At 47.5% G+C, this 17,379-nt stretch overlaps 1 long non-coding RNA gene across 1 annotated transcript; it reads left to right on the forward strand.

The window, feature by feature from the left end:
• Positions 1-3,403: 3,403 nt before the first annotated feature.
• LOC142591133 (uncharacterized) lies at positions 3,404-16,893 on the forward strand. The gene is made up of 3 exons (XR_012830351.1): positions 3,404-3,503; positions 12,521-12,590; positions 16,706-16,893. It is a non-coding gene; the product is annotated as an uncharacterized LOC142591133 (long non-coding RNA).
• The last annotated feature ends 486 nt before the right edge of the window (positions 16,894-17,379 follow it).

The following is a 17,379-nucleotide window of genomic DNA, read 5'->3' on the forward strand; positions in this document are numbered from 1 at the left end:
GCTGAAACATTTGTTATGATGTATCACCAATGCCTGCGTACGGCTGCGTGTTCGCACCATCAGCCTGGTCATACAGCTGTTGAGGGGCTCCGATGCGAGTGGCCTTTTACCCTAAAAAAATCCGGAGTCATTCCACTCCGTGAAGGTGGTTGACCAACGAAGCTGTTCATAACATGACACGGTGGTGACATACAATTTTAAAGAAAGCTACGAACTCATTTATTGTCTTGATGGGTGGTCATTGTGACGTAATGTACGCCGACTCATTTATTGTCGTAATCTATTGTCATTATTTCACTCGCAACTACAATCACATTCCTTGACAATGTCAAATTGATGCATGTACACCGTTGGGTGGTCGGTTGGGGTGAATCGGTGTATAATCGCGAACGATACGTCAGCAGCATGCAACGCGAAAAGCGCTCCCATTGCAATACCGACACGTCCACATTGAAATCACCTACAACGACAACCGACACATCCACAGGGAAATCACCGAGAACGATAACAGGGGTAGTGTCATTGCAGCTAATTTTTTTGCAAATTGAGTAGCCAAGAATCTTACGAGATTATGAGTCATTATAAATGTTTGCTTGTTAAAGGGGGTGTGAGCCATTGCTCACGGGGGTATGAGGCAGTGATCATTACAGTTTTCGACATGCGGTTCTGTATGTTGTATTTGTAATTAGAAAGCATTTGAGCACTGTTCTCCTCGCTTTGATGTGCACTTGTAGACTCTGCTTTACGCGGCTATGAGACATTGCATTTTGGCTTGCTTACGGGAAAATGGATGCTTACGGGGGTTTTAGCCATTGATGATGATAGTTGTTCTTGACGGAGAACAAAAATGCGCGCAGCCCTAGCCATAAGCAGCTCAACTGTAAAAAAAAAAGCTTGCCTTCAGTGAAGTTTACTCAGTTACATAAGTAGCGTTTAGCAGAGTCAAGGCTGCAAGGTATTGAAGCGCAGGTGCTGACAGATGATGAATATGATTTGTATCTCGGCTACCACGCTCCATTTTTGTATTGTTGCGCAACAACGGACGCTGCGGACAGTTAGGACTACAGGCGTCGGTAGCAACCAACAAAGATCGGAACAAAACATTTTCATGTTTTCGTGTTTTCATTGTTCGAGGCGCCGATGGCTTCCACAGAAGCGGAAGGAGCTTCTCATGCAGATTACTACAGCGCCCTCTGCTTTTTTATGCCAACTGCCGTAGCATACTTTAAAACGGCGTCCTATGTCTTGGCTACGACTACGCCTTTCTTTCCGGAAAAGTCCAACCAGATTAGCGCATCCGCAATAGTTTCAACCTTGTTCAAGATATTAAATATAACCTTTAGCCGTTTAGCACATCATGCGCAAGCAATGTACTAATGACAACCTCGAATAAAGTAGAAAAAGCAGAGCAAGCGCGAGTGTGGAAATAACGGCGCAAAGAACAGTGTCGCTGCCTTGTAAACATGTTTTATCTATGGACCTTACAGCATCACAGCCCACGCAAGAGGCCGCGTTTCTACGAGAAGTCTCGCCTTTATGCATAGCGTTCGCCGCCAGCGTTTCTACGTGAACATAAGGTTACATAAGCTGCGGTTGCCGGCAAGCATTAGAAGCAGTCGGGGATATTTCAATGCTATCGCGTTACACTCTCAAAGGTGTCCTCTGAATTTTTTTTACAGCGAAGCTGTATACAGCTTGTCAATTCGTCCATCCATCTGTCGCCTGTACGCCGCAAGCTCTTCCGGCGCAACCTTATGCGCATGCAATAAAAAATAAAGAGAGAGAGAGGCGCGCGATTGGCGGTCGCAGTAGTTGCGTAGTTAGCCTACATCGCGGCCGAACGCACGCGTGGAAGTTTCTCTCCAGCTCTGAAGTGGGTAGGCAATGCGTCATACGTACTCCTGAGGAGCAGGTAACTTTCGATTAGCAACGCTGCGAGCAGACCCGGGAACGTGTTCTTCCAGGCCGTGCCGATGCTGCAGCCCGGGCACAAAAACAGGCTCCTGCAGCCGAGCGTATACAGCAACTGCGTCCCGAGTATCCGCCAGCCTACCGAGCCGTGGTTTAATGAACAGTCGTCATTAACTCAGTGATAAACACCGTGGCCACACGTTTCAGCTTAGCTCCTTAACCATATCTGTACGGGGTGCTTGGGCAGTGAATTTTCGTGAAGATTTTGAGACGTTCGTGGATGTGCAGCGTCTTTAATGGTGAATGGATAACTTGCTGGCATCGGTGTAAAGAATACATGTTATAGCGTTATCGCTTCTACTAGCTCACAATACGGAAGCATCAATTTCTTCTCCGGCTGCTTCGTCCATTTCCATCCGTGCGTTCGTTGCTTTGTTACGCGTGATCGCCGCGTTCCATAGGTATGTATGTGTGATATGAGGGTGTATATGATAATGCCTTATGACTACGTATGTCTGCTGAAAATTATGATTTTTACTGCGCGGGGTGTTTTCTTAGCTGAAATAAAGGTTCAGATATCTAGTAGAGACAGAAAACTAGATTTCTTCCCTTGACATAACGGATATTTTGGGGGCCGCGGTTACTTCAGCGAGAAATTGAAATACCTAATTAAATAATATAAATATGCCATGTTTTGCTTGCTTTCGGCACATTTAACTTTATAAACTTCAGGTGGAGGCTTCGCAATGTGCACAAATTTGAAAAGCATTCAAGTACCAAACATTTAAGAGATAATAATTTTCAAAGTGTCAGACGAGATGAATTGTTATTCCTGTTTCTTTTGTGCTTTAATGTAAATAGCAGTCCTTTCTTTTAAAACATTGAGTGGAACAAGAGTGTACTTTTAGCACATGTTTGACAGCGCTTATCTTGAAAGATGTCCCATATATAGAATTTGTTCTAGGTCAATTTCGCTTGCCTACTTACTACCTATAATTCATACTTTAAAATATGTGCCATTAAGTAAACAATTAAAAATAAATTTGCCTAATTATGGGAATATGTAAGGCACGCAATTTTACGTCACCTAGAAGTAATAGCCTCCTCAGCGAGTAATTTAAACCGAGAGGTACGGGATTTTAGGACTTGTAAAGTAATGCGCAAGCGCGATTTCCACTTGATCATCTTGTGCTCATGCAGGGAATTATTGATTGAGTGGCCCAGCTACGCACGCCGCAGCTCACTGTGTCGAGATGGACTGCGTATTCTTGGAGTATTGGAATTAGTTGTTGCAGTTACGTAATTGGTGGATGCAGTGTCAGAAATAATCTTATTGCATGAAGCTATCGTTACTAGTTAAAGACCAGTAACGCAATATGAGCCAATCTTCATTACGCGCGGACTGATCTCGCAGGCGCCGATTTCATTTACAGATCGACGCCTTGCCAGAGGTGGTTGAAGCGGTGGGAGACCATATGGAAGTCTACATGGACGGAGGAGTGCGTTCAGGAGCCGACGCTGTGAAGGCGTTGAGCCTCGGTGCACGTGCTGTTTTCATCGGCAGGCCCGTATTCTGGGGACTCGCTTACAAAGTATGCATTCTCGCTCCTTGTTCTTAAGTTGTCGAACCCACTGTGCTAGCGCCTCTATCAGGCCATTTAAGCCTGTGCGAGAGAGATAGAGAGTCGCGGTACGACCTGACGCTATCACAACTGTCTGTAACATGCTGACTCTTCCTGCCAGCGTTTAATCTCACCAGATATTTTAGTTCCCTAGATTTTTGTAGCATTGTTGTAGAATGTTGAATTAATGACTGATAAATGAAAAATTGAATAAATAAAGAGATTAAATATCCAGTGCAGAGGTAGAATGAGATATAGATGTGTAGAAAGATGTACATGTGTTAAAAATTGTTTGCATCATCAACGCCACCATGCGGTTGGTATACTTTGAATTGTTCCAAGAGTGGTGAAGAAAGCAGAATAAGCATATCTGTTTAATTTCTTATGAAGCACCACACCGAGAAGTCTGCTTCATCGACAGCACAGTACTCACAGTGCATATCGAGGGAAGCCAATACTGCGCGCATTTCCGTGCCATAGTCCTACTCTGCAAGGTACATGTTTATTAGGCTAGGGTTGACCACGAATAACTAGCGCGGTGTTTTACGCTAGCAGGGGAAAGGCTAAAGAATGCTCTAGGCTTACTGTAACGTTCAAAATGCAATACGTTTACTTTGAGAGACCGCTGTGTATGTTTTCCCAACATGACTGATTAAATTACGTCGATATCCTGTTCCCATATGCATGTTGAATTCTAAGACGAGTGCGCAGGCCTTGAAACAATTATAGAGATGAAATTCCCGCTGATATTCTTACAACAAGTAAGAGATATTGATCGGTCTACTTTTAGAAACGAAACTCGCACACTTCCAGTACAGCTGTGTTGCACCGGTGTTGTTCTATAACGTGGTCTGATAATGCCAGCATAAACGTCTGTCATATTTCTTAGGCGGCATGAAAACGTGCGAATTACGACGGTGGTTCAACCTCATTACTAGCATGACTAAAATGTTTTGACAAGAGAAACTCGAAAGCATGTCAATGATAGCGCGAGGAGAGAAGTATGTCCATGTATGACAAAAGCCTGACGGCAGTGAAACAGTTATTGAGGAGAGGAAGAGGTGGATTTTCAACAGCCCATTAGGGCCTACGTTTCAGCACCTTGGGGTAGGGCAGTGAAACATAAAGAAGGAATAAGATAGAGAAGGTTGCCCAGGTGGCCGCACACCTAGGTGACAGTGTCAGCTAAGTGGTGCATTGACAGCTAAGGCACTTGTCATATGTACTCTAATAATCTAAGCAGGTGCTTGAAATAGAAGGTGTGGTGCCAGTCCGGAAACAGAAGATACTGAGACGGCAGAAAGTCCCAGCCGTCGAAACAATCTGGATACAGAAAACTTCTACTTAGTGAAGACAGCGCTGAAGCAGAGTGGCATCTAAGCGGTACAGAGTGGAGATGAATCCAGGTCCTCGTAATACATTCGTGATACCAAGAGAAGCCGATTTGAAGGCACAGCATGACAGACCACGTCAGCCTTGTGAGACTGCGGTGGCGAAAAGCGGCTGCACTCCTACGTTTATTTCTCTCCTTGTTTACTTCGTGGATGCCAGATTTTCCTCCGACCATTTCCTCCAAAATTATGTAGATTCTATGTGCTATGAGAGTATACATGTAAATGAAGCTGTGGGAAGTGGGCAAGCCTAAGCAGCGCCTCTCAACAACTGAGAGGCAGTGGACTTGGGCGAAGAATGCACCTCGTAACCATCGGCCCAGACAGCAGATAAAAGCGGTGCAGCCCCACCACCGATTAGATCATGTAAGCCTGCAGACTCCCCAAGGCCCTCGGCCGACAGCACGTATAAGTGAAAGAGCTACATGGTGTTCAGCAACTAACGCGCTAAACGATCTTCAGGTAAGGCTCTTGCACATGGCTAGATAAGTGACAAAGCGAATTTCGTATCTGCGCAACCCGCCGGACTATAGCAGTGCCATGTGAATGGGTTGTGTGAAATAAGTCGCGTTGTCGCGGAGTCATAGCGATTGGTGTAATTTATTGTCGGGCAAGAGAAAACGCTTTGGAAATAGTACATGTCTCCTAACCAGAGTTTGAGGCGTTGTAGAAGCTTCATTGCAGTTGCACACTCAGCAGTCTTAAGGGAGAGCATATAGTGCTTCGAATTCTATTTTTGAATAAATAACACAGTTATTTATTTACTGTTTCTTGCCCTAATTAATGCTACACGCATGTGTAATTAGAATATCCCGGTTAGTTTCGACGACGCTCTGACGGCGAAGATCACGCCCACGACAAAAAGTGGGGAGTCTTTCAAAGAAAAGCATGGTGCGACAGGCACAAAGACACATATTTGCTTCGTATCAGTCAAGCCATGTGAAACAGTCTTAAAGCCAACTGCACAAAATTGCCACTGTGGCTTTCTTTTATAAATAATACTACTGTCTCTGCCGTAATAGAGAGTAGATGCAGGCATGAAATGGCAAACGACAAAGCAGATTGGTTGGAGATGACACTAGCCATAGTCTTAGAATATCTGTAGTTCATGTTCGCAAGGGCACATCCCCACCCCACCGCACCACACAGCACACCCCACTACGTCATACTGTACACTGGTGCATATTGCTACGAGGCGCTGTCAGTGATGAGGATGAAGAGAAAGAAGACGACGACGCTCGGTGATGTTCGCATGGTTCGGTCGTCATATTGAGCGACATCGAAAGCGTCCTTTTGTATGTAATCTGTAAATGTATTATGCGTCTTTCCGCCCACGAAAAAAATTCGTGGAGGGTGCAAGTTCTTGAAAACTGAATACGTATCCACTCAGCGGACGCTCCTCGGCTCCATCTGTCATGCCTACTCAAAACGGTGGTGACTGTACTTGGGGCACTTCACCGACCGTGCGTGAACCAACTAGCACCAACCGCCATCTTGTGCTCATACAACCGCGTAACGGTGCTCAGGAGCGTAACGGAGCGGGCGGTGGTCAGGAGCGTGCCAAACGTCTGTCTTCCTCGGGTAGCTGCGCTGGGCGACGGGTGGGCGGGCTGACGGCGGCGCTGGTGGTCGACGGAATTGCGGCGTTACGGGGCCCTGGCGCGGTCGTGGAAGGGGACCTTAACGGCGGGCGAGGGCGGCATAGCTCATCGCTTGCGGCTGAGGCTGCGGCGGTTCAGGGGCTACTCCAAGTTTTTGTTGGAGCTGGTCACGTACGGCGTCGGCAAGCGAAGCCATTTCAGGCTGTGATGATGGGAACAGCTTCTGCAGCTTCTCCCGCACGACCGCTCGTATAGTCTCGCGTAGGTCGTCGGTGGCCAGTGACTGAACTCCGGCGTAGTTTGTCGACTTCGTGCGGTGGTCGAATTACCGGTTTCGCATCTCCAGTGTCTTGTCGATGCTGGTGGCCTCGCGAGGAAACTCGTCGACGGTCTTCGGTGGGCTTCGTACCATTCCGGCAAAATGTTCCTCCTTCACACCACGCATGAGTAGGCGGACTTTCTTTTCCTCGGACATTTCTGGGTCGGCGTGGCGGAATAGGCGACTCATTTGTTCTGTAAAAATCGCGGTGGTGTCATTTGGTAGTTGCACCCGGGTTTCTAATAGCGCTTGGGCTCGTTCTCGGCGTACGACGCTTGCGAATGCCTGCAGGAAGCCGCTTCGGAACAGTTCTCAGGTCGTTAAGGTGACTCCTCGGTTCTCGAACCACGTCCTGGCAGCGTCTTCCAATGCGAAGAAGACATGTCGCAGTTGTCGTCGCTGTTCCAGTTGTTAAAAGCAGCGACCCTCTCGTACGTCTCAAGCCAGCTTTCCGGGTCCTCGAACGTTGAACCGCGGAACGTCGGGGGCTCCCTGGGCTGCTGCAGCACGATGGGGGATGCTGGGGCTGCCATTGGGGTGGACTTGGTGGTGATCTTCCTGGTCTCAGGTAAAAGTCCGTGCTCCGGGGGCAGTTGTTGAAGACGGCGGCTTGCTCGATGGTCCAGGACTACGTTGGTGCTGTCTTTGCGGTCCGCGCTTCGATCACGGCTTATCGGCGGCCTCCGGTACATGAACGAAAGGCACCTCCACCAGATGTCACGCGGAGTGACGTGTGAAGAACACAGTAGCAATACTGTGAAAGACTAAACTAACTTTTATTGGGCGAACCTGTGCCCACAAAGACAGGCTACACTATAGCACAACGATAGCGGCGAACACGGTCGGCGATCGTCGAAAATCTGATCAGCGGGCCAAGCGCGTCGGCTTTTATACAGCAGTCGTCGAATGTTCCAGACTAATCGCTGGGACCCGCGTGTCTTCCACAAAGTTCTACACCATTCGCGTCACGCGATGAAATCAGATACCACAAGGTTCGGCGCTAACAGACAGCGGATAGAAGAATCGATAACATTCCAGAAACTTCCTATACATGCAGGCGCGTCCTGCGCTGTGCGATAGCATTTGTTAAGCGGTGAAACATGGTCACCCGGGAAAGATCAACGTGTACACGTGTCACCCACAACACTCGTGGAAAAAAGAAAGCGGGCCCGTGGTACACTCTCTTCGCGACACCTCCCCTCTATAAGACAGAGTGCACGACTCGTTATAAAGCACTTACTAGAAAAGAACAGGGGGCCCAAGAAATTAAACGCGCACAATAGGACTTTATATAAGGAAATAGAACATAACATAAAAACAGAACAAGCACGTTGTAACAAAATGGAAAACAAACTGGAGAAGAAAAGTTACATTAATGTTCATTAGCGCGCACTACACAAGACAATTAGCACTAAAGCTTATTCACTTTTACTGTAGAACATATGAGTGTCCGTGTCTTACGGAGCGATGGTTGCAGGTTCGGCCTCGCTACGAAATGTCCTGCAGTTGGAGTAAAGTTCAGTCCCGTTCGAGTTATTGGCTTGTCACACTCGATCAGGAGTCGACGTCTCACACACACGATCACACAAGGCATGGCTCTGGTCACCAGGGGAGCTAAATTTTTGCACAGCGCGATGAACATCCCAAAATTTCGTTTTCTTCGGGCGTTCATTAACAGATACGTCCTCTGCGTTGCCATCATCGGAGCACTGTCTGACGTGGCACAGCTTAAACAGCGCCACATTCACGCTGTCTCGCTTTCTTCCGGTTTGTCGACTAGAATCTGAGGAAGCTCCGTTCGGTGGGCCACTTTCTTGGCGTCCTGGGTTCCGCGTTGCGTGCCTTGGCCTTTGTCTACCTGAAGTAGCGGCTCATTTTTGGAGGTCACAAAGGGGGCGACACTGGCTGGGTTTTTGAGGCCGAGTGCCTGTTTCTGGCGGTTACAGCAGGAGTGGACGTATTTGCTGACATGAGAGAAAACCTTCGACCAAGAGTAACCGTGGAGAACTTTCATCCTGGTGCGCTTCTCAACGAGGTGGCCCGCCGTAATTTCGTCATGGCAGCACATTAGAACCTCTGATCTCAAACACTTGGGGACAACGAGTGCTGAGCGATCTTCTTAAAAGGCACTCGCTCTTCTGTACAGCATACCGTCGATCAACCGAAAGCTCCGTGCCGTTCTTTTCCTTTTAAAGACAACGGGCGCCCTCGGCTGCTCTCGGTGCTGTATCACTTCCTTCATCCACCGATTCTCCCTCTTCTTTTCTCCAATGTCCACATGGTCCAGCACGAGCAACGGTAAGGGATTTTCTGCGCTTGCTAGTGGGGAGTCATCCGGAAGTCGGGAGAGCGTACCGGAGTTTCTCTGCTCAAAGCTGGAGCGCTGCTGTAGCTGTGCGACAGTCCCCTTCTCTCGGACAGGCGATGCGAAGGGCTGAGTTTTTGGCAAACTGCCAAATGGTCGGCCGGACGGGTTTCCTACGCCCCGTCGTCCAAGCTGCTCATCCCGAGCGTCGCGCTGCTCCTTCCATTGGGGTCCGTTTTGTTGGACCCATTGCCGGCACTGGGGCGCGATGTGGCTGATGCGGTCGCATAGCTGGCAAACCTGGCCGGCCGTCGTCGTCACGGGTATTTCTCGCTGGCCTAGGCACTGGAGAACGGCGTACATTTTCTTCAGTAGCCTTCAGGCGGTGAGATAATGAGGTTATAGAGTCTGTGATCGCCCTCAAGTCCCTATCGCGGTCGGTGGCCTCTCACGGGCAATGACTCTCTGGCGCACCGCACGTAGCGATACATGCTGGAGGCGGCTGCATTGTTACTACAGCGGGTGTTAGTCCGACGACAGGCGCCGAGGCGTGTGGGTGCCGTGACTGCTGGCCGGCCGAGAAATGGGCGCTGATCGGTTGTGGCTGGGACGCATGTACCATCAAAAAAGTGGTCCGATCAATGCGCTGTAAGATTTCTAGGAAGGCATAGCAGCTGTCCGGGTTTGCAATAAGAACTTTCTCCAGCACGTCCGGACGCTAGCCGCGCATGAGGTGCCGCAACCGCTCCTCTTCCGCCGTGGACGGATTAACTTTGGCGCACAGCTGCATAACATCATAACAATATTGTTCGGGGGACTGATGGTAGCGGGGTCCGGTTTTGCAGCCGCAAATATGCAGTCTCAAATGAGTGTCAACTGTTGCAAGACGTTTTTAGTAATGTCGCCCACTCTTCCGATGAATTAGGGGCCCGAGTTAAAATTTGAGTGGTGTGCCACTTTTTTCCGTTCCCATCCAATGCGAAATACAAACATTTATTCTTTGTCGCTTGACTCCACTTGCTGTGTGACGCTACATGTTCGTAGCAGAGTAGCAGTTCGGAGATAGACTCTTCTGGCGTGTCTCTGAAGATTGGCAGTGCGATAAAAGGGTCGCTAAAAGGGTCGATAAAAGACATGGTCGCCCAAATTGCAGGGGATTCGGTACTAGAGGAGGTTTCCTGGAGATTTGTTATCCCGACTCATGATAGTAGAGTGGGGTCTTCGCTATGCAACACCCTCCACCACTTTGTGGCGAAGTGATGCAGCTGTTACGGATCAAACGCATCAGCTCACAAGGGAGACGAAGATGAAGGGGGATGAGCTCCGGCAAGGGCAAGTGCAGATCTGCAGGTACGACGACGAGAAGTAGCCTTCCAAAAACTAGGTTTATTCACTTGCCATTCACTTTAAGGTTACATGGACAAATATTTATCTAAAAAACGATGTCTTACCCGCCGTCGACGGCCTGCCTGACCGACCTAGCCTTCCTTGGTGAAGTGGCGCCGTGTGCTGCTGTCTCCTTGGTCTCTTCGAAACTACCCAAACCATTCCTTAAATAACTTCCTGCAGCATTCAAGGGACCCGCGGACCGGCGGGAGGCGCCGGCCTACCGCCGGTCCGCCAAATAACCCACCGATGGGTTATGTCGACCAATCGGGCAGGCCGAAAGCATCGAATAAGAGCTAGAGTTCAAGAAATCAAAAATTGTTGCGTAAGCTCTCCGCATACAAAATCAATTAACTCATACCTAATCAATTTTTGACGCCCGATACAGCCGAGCACGCGAAGACGGCGCGACACGTGCACGTAGTGGCGTCTCAGGTGCGGCGGCGTAAGCCGGGCTGGAGCACATGCTCGAGGCGCCGTCGCTGTTATTTCTGCACAAAAAAAGGCTTCCCCCGCATCGAGGGACCAACAACACTCGTGGAAAGGAAGAAAAGGGGCCCGCGGTTTACTCCCTTCGCGACAGTGCTGTGCGGCTACGAATAACAAAGAGGGGACAGCATTTGCGTCAAATTACAGGTTCTAGCTGGGATAAAATGCATGTTGTGGCTACTGAGTGTATTAACGCGACATCGTTAATGGCGCTGTGTCACAGAAAATCTGGTTTCCCACCGTCAACCGCATTCTCGCAAAAAATCATTCTGAACTATGCATACTCCGTGGGCCCTCCGTGTGGCGCAGAGGCGTCACTGAAATCAATGAATTTGTTGAAGTAATATGCGCCAGAGTAATCGTAAAGTAGTACTTACACGTAACCCAGAAACATGATAGCATCGGATTGTAATTTGAACATTCAAGAAAGCATAATTCTGTTCCATGGATACTCAAATTCAAAACCTTTTTGCAGCATTCGTACAATTCATACAGCAGCGCGCCCGGTCCCTTGCCACACCTCCACACAGTGCTCGCCTCCACGCCTCCATGGCCCAAACAAAAGGCCGCGCTTCTACCAGAAAGCTTTCCCCCTTTCGTGAATGGCGTTCGCTACCAGCGTTTCCCGCTAAACATTATGGTTACATAAGCTGCAGTAGTCGGGAAGTCTGAGAAGCACTCGGGGATCTTTGAATGCTATCACGTTCCACGGTCTAAAAGCCAACCTTAAGCGTGCTCCAAATTTTTATTACAATAAGAAACAAAAGAAAGAAACATTAAAACGCCATCAATTTATAAACATACTCTCACTTTTTCAACGAATACATTAACCATTTGTTTGAAAGTGCGTCGTTAACCTAAGCGGAAAAGCGGGTGGCCGGACGTCATTATAAAAGGCAAGAGTTGCTGTTCAACATAGCCTTTATTGCCACGAGAAATGCCCTTCAAATTGTTGAACTGTACCCGCCAAAACCACCCTATCGTTATGAGGAACACCACAATGGCGGGTTCCGAACTAATCCTTATCGTCTATGCTTCTCTAACCTGGTCCTAAATCTAAGTCCATGAGCGTTTTGTATTCATTTCCATCCAAATGCAGCCGCTCTAGCCGGAAGCGAATACGCAAACTCTAGCTCAGAAAGGTGACAGCTTATCCACCAACCTACTGCCGTGGCTTGACAAAGAGTTGACGTTAGCAGTCGTTTAAGCATTGTTGCTCGGTGCGAAAACGCACAGCTAGAGTCCATGATGGAAATTTTGGGAGGGCAGAGCTGAACTCCAGAATACATATTCAGAACGTCAGAGGACCAGTTTCCTTACTTCGTCCGAACGCCCCAGCGGGTGTCTGGATAAAATTTCAAGGGTATTGTTTTACAAGCCCGCAAAACCAGAACATTACATACACATTCCAACTCAAGCTTTATTTATTCTATGAAAATCTAGCACCTATTACCTTCTCAAATTCAGTAGAGTTCATTTTTGTTCTTTACTTCCAGGGAAAACAAGGTGTACACAAAGTTCTGGACATTCTTAGGAGTGAATTCAGTCTTACGATTCGGCTTCTAGGTGAGTGATCTGAGCGAAAAGTACTTGAAGCGATCGTAGTTATTTTTGTTATTTGGAAGCAGCGCATTCATACTTACACAGGTAGCATGTACCTCACGTTTGCTTTGACTTATTAATACGGCAAATGTTATCCACTTGAGCAGAGAATAATACGCAATACTCATACCATTGGCAAGACCCTGTGGTATAAGTTCTTCGCAACAGTGAATCATTTTTAATGAAAAAGGGTTCTAGAGGGCTATCATTCGGGTCAGCTTTTCTCGTATTGACTGCCTCGGGTAATGCAGTGCTCCTATTGGTAACATTATGCAGATGTTGTTGTCAGCATAATTTTTAGGTTGGCTACAGAAAGGTGAGCGGTCGAACCGTAACGTAACGCCCAAACTGATTAACGGTGTCATGTGTTGGCGTAGAGAACGATTCAATGTAGTCTGTGCTCGAATATTTCGCCATGAAAAGCGTCAATGCATCTATATTTACAGCCGCCCAAGCGATTCACTGCGATGCTACCTGATTGGACACCCGCGCAGTGCACTGGCGTAGTTGCAGTGGGACATTGCAGCTTCAATGCCGCTAGAGGGAGAGGAACATACTGGCGTGCAGTCGTCAGGAAAATTCTACCGACCAGGGATTGCGCGACTAAGCCGATTTTATCATTGGACTCTGTATGCAACTTGAAATTGAGGACTGCAGCCCTAACTTGGTGTTGCGAACTTTCCAGTGCACTCTCCTATTTTAGTCGTGGATTAAAATTAAACTAATTAGAATTAGAAATTACTCTCCTTCCACAGCGGGCTCACTGGCGCCCCTCGGCGTCACAGCACGAACGCGCTCGTGCCACTGTTCCGGACTTCGACATTGTCATTAATTAAATAATTAATTAAGAAATGCCAGAACGTAACCAATTTTACAGCGAATTACAGCGAAGCTGTTACAGGCTAGTTCGCCCAGGGTGGTGTCCGCGTGTATACGCCAAACTCCACAAACGTGGGCCAGTACTAAAGATAGTGCAATTCCGGGCCTAACCATGGCGGAGGAAAATCAGGCGCTAAGCACACCGCATGCGCGGGCCGATCTCGAAGAAAGTGCGATGCAGGGCAGACCCGCGGCGGTGGTGCATTTTGCCTTTGGATGGCCCACGTACGCTGGATGACCACCTTCGCTGGTCATCCTTATTCACAGAATGGAAGGAGAGTGCATTTTTTATAGAGACGCTATTTGTTTCAATATTTTCAGAGACGCCATATCCATGGCAGGTGTCGCTATGAGCTACTCGTCTCTAGTCACCTAATTGAACTCGCCACTACAGAGTCCAACTTTATCAGTCCAATATACCTAATCTAATCATCAAATGTATGTGTTGAATGGGAAAAACGCGATGCAGCCGACGAGTATTTTCCCGAAGCTATTGACTGACAGATAGAAAATGTGTTAACGTCTTATTGTATTTTGAGCATAGTTCATTTTACCGCTGCACACAACTTCGCCGTCCGGTCATTAGGACACGGTGATTGCATCGATACAATAGCGACGAAATGTGCATTTACAGTTTGTGATTTTACAGTAAACCGATGGCTGAACGGGCAGGGTATAAAAACTAAGCAAGACAGCGACAGATACCGGACATGTCAGGAACGGGAGTGACGAAAACATTGTATGAAAAGTTCATGCTGTAATATGCCGCTCACCTACTCTGACTTTCTAGGTGTTATGATCCCGTTCACAAAAAATGTCGGGAAGTTAATCATAAAAGCACATGTAAAAAAACTGCCTGTCTGCAATCACTTTTTTGATCTTTTTGAGCAGCTCTTCTGCTATCTCGATTAACTCCCAGTACTTTACGTTCAGTGGTACGAAACACTTGCATTTGCACACCATGATGTAAGAAATTTACCACGCCAGCAAGAGGAGAGGATTAAAAGAAAATAATTATGGGGTTTTACGCGCCAAAACTACTTTCTCATTATGAGGCACGCCGCAGTGGAGGACTCCGGAAATTTCGATCACCTGGGGTTCTTTAACGTGCACCTAAGTCTAAGCACACGGTTCTTCGCATTTCGCTCCCATCGAAATTCAGCTGCCGTGGGCGGGATTCGATCCCGCGACTTCGTGCGTAGCAGCCCAACGCCATAGCCACTGAGTAACCACGGCAGCTATGTGGGGATTCGCACACGCAGGAAAAGTAAGAGACGTCATGGTGCAACGCGCAGCAGTTCGTCCAGCCGCCGCACGGGGCGCTTTGCTGAGCGCTTGCTGCGGTAAAGCTAGGGAAACGATGGAGCATGTTTTATTAGAATGTAAAGACATTTGCCCAGCGGCCGACTTAAGCTCCACTGGCCGCCGTGAAGGCCTTAGGTTCAGCGAGAGCCGAGGAAAAGAAGAAACGTGTCCGCAATAGAGATTAGTAAGAGGCGATTGGAAGATTAGTGGAAGAAAAGTAGGGAAGCGAGAAAAAAAAGCGGACACGTACAAAAGCAAAGTTTGCAATAGGGTGTCAGAAAATGTGGTTCAGCGAGTTTCTTTTTAACTTGGGTAGTACATTAAGCAGTATAATATCAACATCTCGGTGACGCAACCCACCGCCCCGTTCGGAAGCGGACGCCCATAACATCAATCCATCCATCCGCGCGCTGAGGCAAGTGCTTCCCGTAAGAGTACACGACCGTGTACCTGCATGCGAACACTAATAAATACATTCATAGCCCTGCTGAAGCTGTGTTGAGACATTTTTATATATATTCAACGTCTGCCATGCTTTGTTGCTGTTGAGTAGACGTTGCTATAGTGCATACTTTATAAGGCCGTTTAAACTCTTCAACGTTACTGTTCGCACGGAATAGATGTCCTTGATTTATTGAACTTGGCCGTAACGTGCAAAAATTTGGGAAGACTTCCGCAGTTGCTTACTCGGCAAATAGCCATCACATAAATAGGTTACGAAAACAACTGTATGGTCATTTACAAAAAAGAAGAGAGAAGGGAGGGCTGTTGGAAGAGTGGCTTGTTTCTGGAGGGGGGGGGAGGCGCAGTTATATCATGATAAATATTCTAAACAGCTTTATAAAAGCTTTTATTCGCTTGGAACCATTGCTTTATAGTGATTGGGATATAAAAAACATTGTAATTACTTTTCGAGCAAATCTTTAACCTCACCAAAGTAAAGAAACATAGAAACGATCGTACCTATCACAAGATGTTCGTTCATTGGCCGAATGAGATTCGTATCACTACAATGAAAACCAATTTAGGTGCTTAGATACATTTGTGTGCAAAAGCGCGTTTGGGGGATGCAATTCTCCATTGCTGATATTAGTTCATTGGTGGACCGACAGCTTGGACGCACCGCGTGAGAAAGCTACCAATAAATATGAAGCCCGAGAAATGAGCCTGAATGTTGTCTAACAGCAGACTGGTTTTACTTGAGAAAACAGTTGGAGCAGCAAATGCGAGCAAAAAATGCACAATGGGCACTGCTCCGGGAACAACACTGGTTGAGACACTACGTATGGGGAAATTCATCAGCTTGCGGCGAATGGTTAATAAAGGCATGTCACCGGCGGCAGCACTGGACAGCGAAGCGCTCGTAGATTCATCGACCCCGCATGAAGGCATACAGTTCGCAGTAGGGTTAGAGAAGCTGGCATTCACGGGTCGTTCCGTCAATGCGGTCGGTGCAAGACCACTTGAACTGACATTGTCACAGTGTTTTACTCGTGTCGAGTGGCTTTGCTGAACACGTGACGGTGATTTCGTCAACAACTATGTCCTGCACACTGAGAGCACAGAGACATGCTTACTTGGTGATTATGAGTTCCAGCATCAAACTCATGTGCATGCCAGATGCGTTTCGAGTAGGAAGCACGACAGCCACGAGCCTACTCGTATTGATCATGAATATATTTTCTAAACGTTTTGCTATGTCAATCGGGAAAAGTATTTAAAAAAACAGTTTCAAGCGTAGCAAGAAAGCCGTATTAATAAAACGTAAAGGAACAAAGTTTTCTGCCGGGAGCTTAACATTTTGGTCGTTTGATAAACACTTTCACTTGAGGGTGTGTCGTTATTTAATCATACCTTTTGTTTAATTTGAACTGAAAACTCTCCTTTTGTTGCAGGTGTTCCCGATGCCAAGAACTTGTGCACTGACTTCGTCGTCCGCGAGCAGTACTACCCTCAGCCACTTCTCAAAAACTGCTAGAATAGCAGCTTGGGCTTGTTGGTTTTCCATTCTGCTAGTAACAGCGCAAAATGTAGGCAAGAGACGAGACAAGAAGACACCACAAGCGCTCACTTTCAACAACGTTTATTCCGAAAGAAACACGGCTTCTTATAACCATTTCCCACAGTGTCGCAGTCACGTGATCGCACATCATGTAAAACGTGCACTTTTTTCTTTTTTGCACTCAAGATAGTGGTTGCACGTGCAAAAGCTCAAGTTCTTTTTTTGTCAGTAACAAGGACGGCGTGCTAACGCATTGGTCACGAAGTCTGGTAATCTCGGCTGCCTCAATTATCTCCCGGACCAGCTGGTCATTGTGTTTCTTCAGCACTTTACAGGGTCTTAATTCAGCGGCGCAATCTTTTGAGGGGCAATCCCTGATATGGATGCCTAGATTCCTGTTAGCCTGCTAGACGCTCGAGCAAGCTAGTGAGGCGTAACGTAGGCGCCGTAGACAATATTTCCAACGACGGACTTCTCAAGAATTTCAGGCATGTCTTCGAGGACCTAGGTTGTTTGCATCAGGCATACAGCATGGTCCTGCAACCTGATGCGGCGCCAGTCGTGCAA

The sequence above is a fragment of the Dermacentor variabilis genome, chromosome 8 (genome assembly GCF_050947875.1).
Source record: "Dermacentor variabilis isolate Ectoservices chromosome 8, ASM5094787v1, whole genome shotgun sequence".
Lineage (NCBI taxonomy): Eukaryota > Metazoa > Arthropoda > Arachnida > Ixodida > Ixodidae > Dermacentor > Dermacentor variabilis.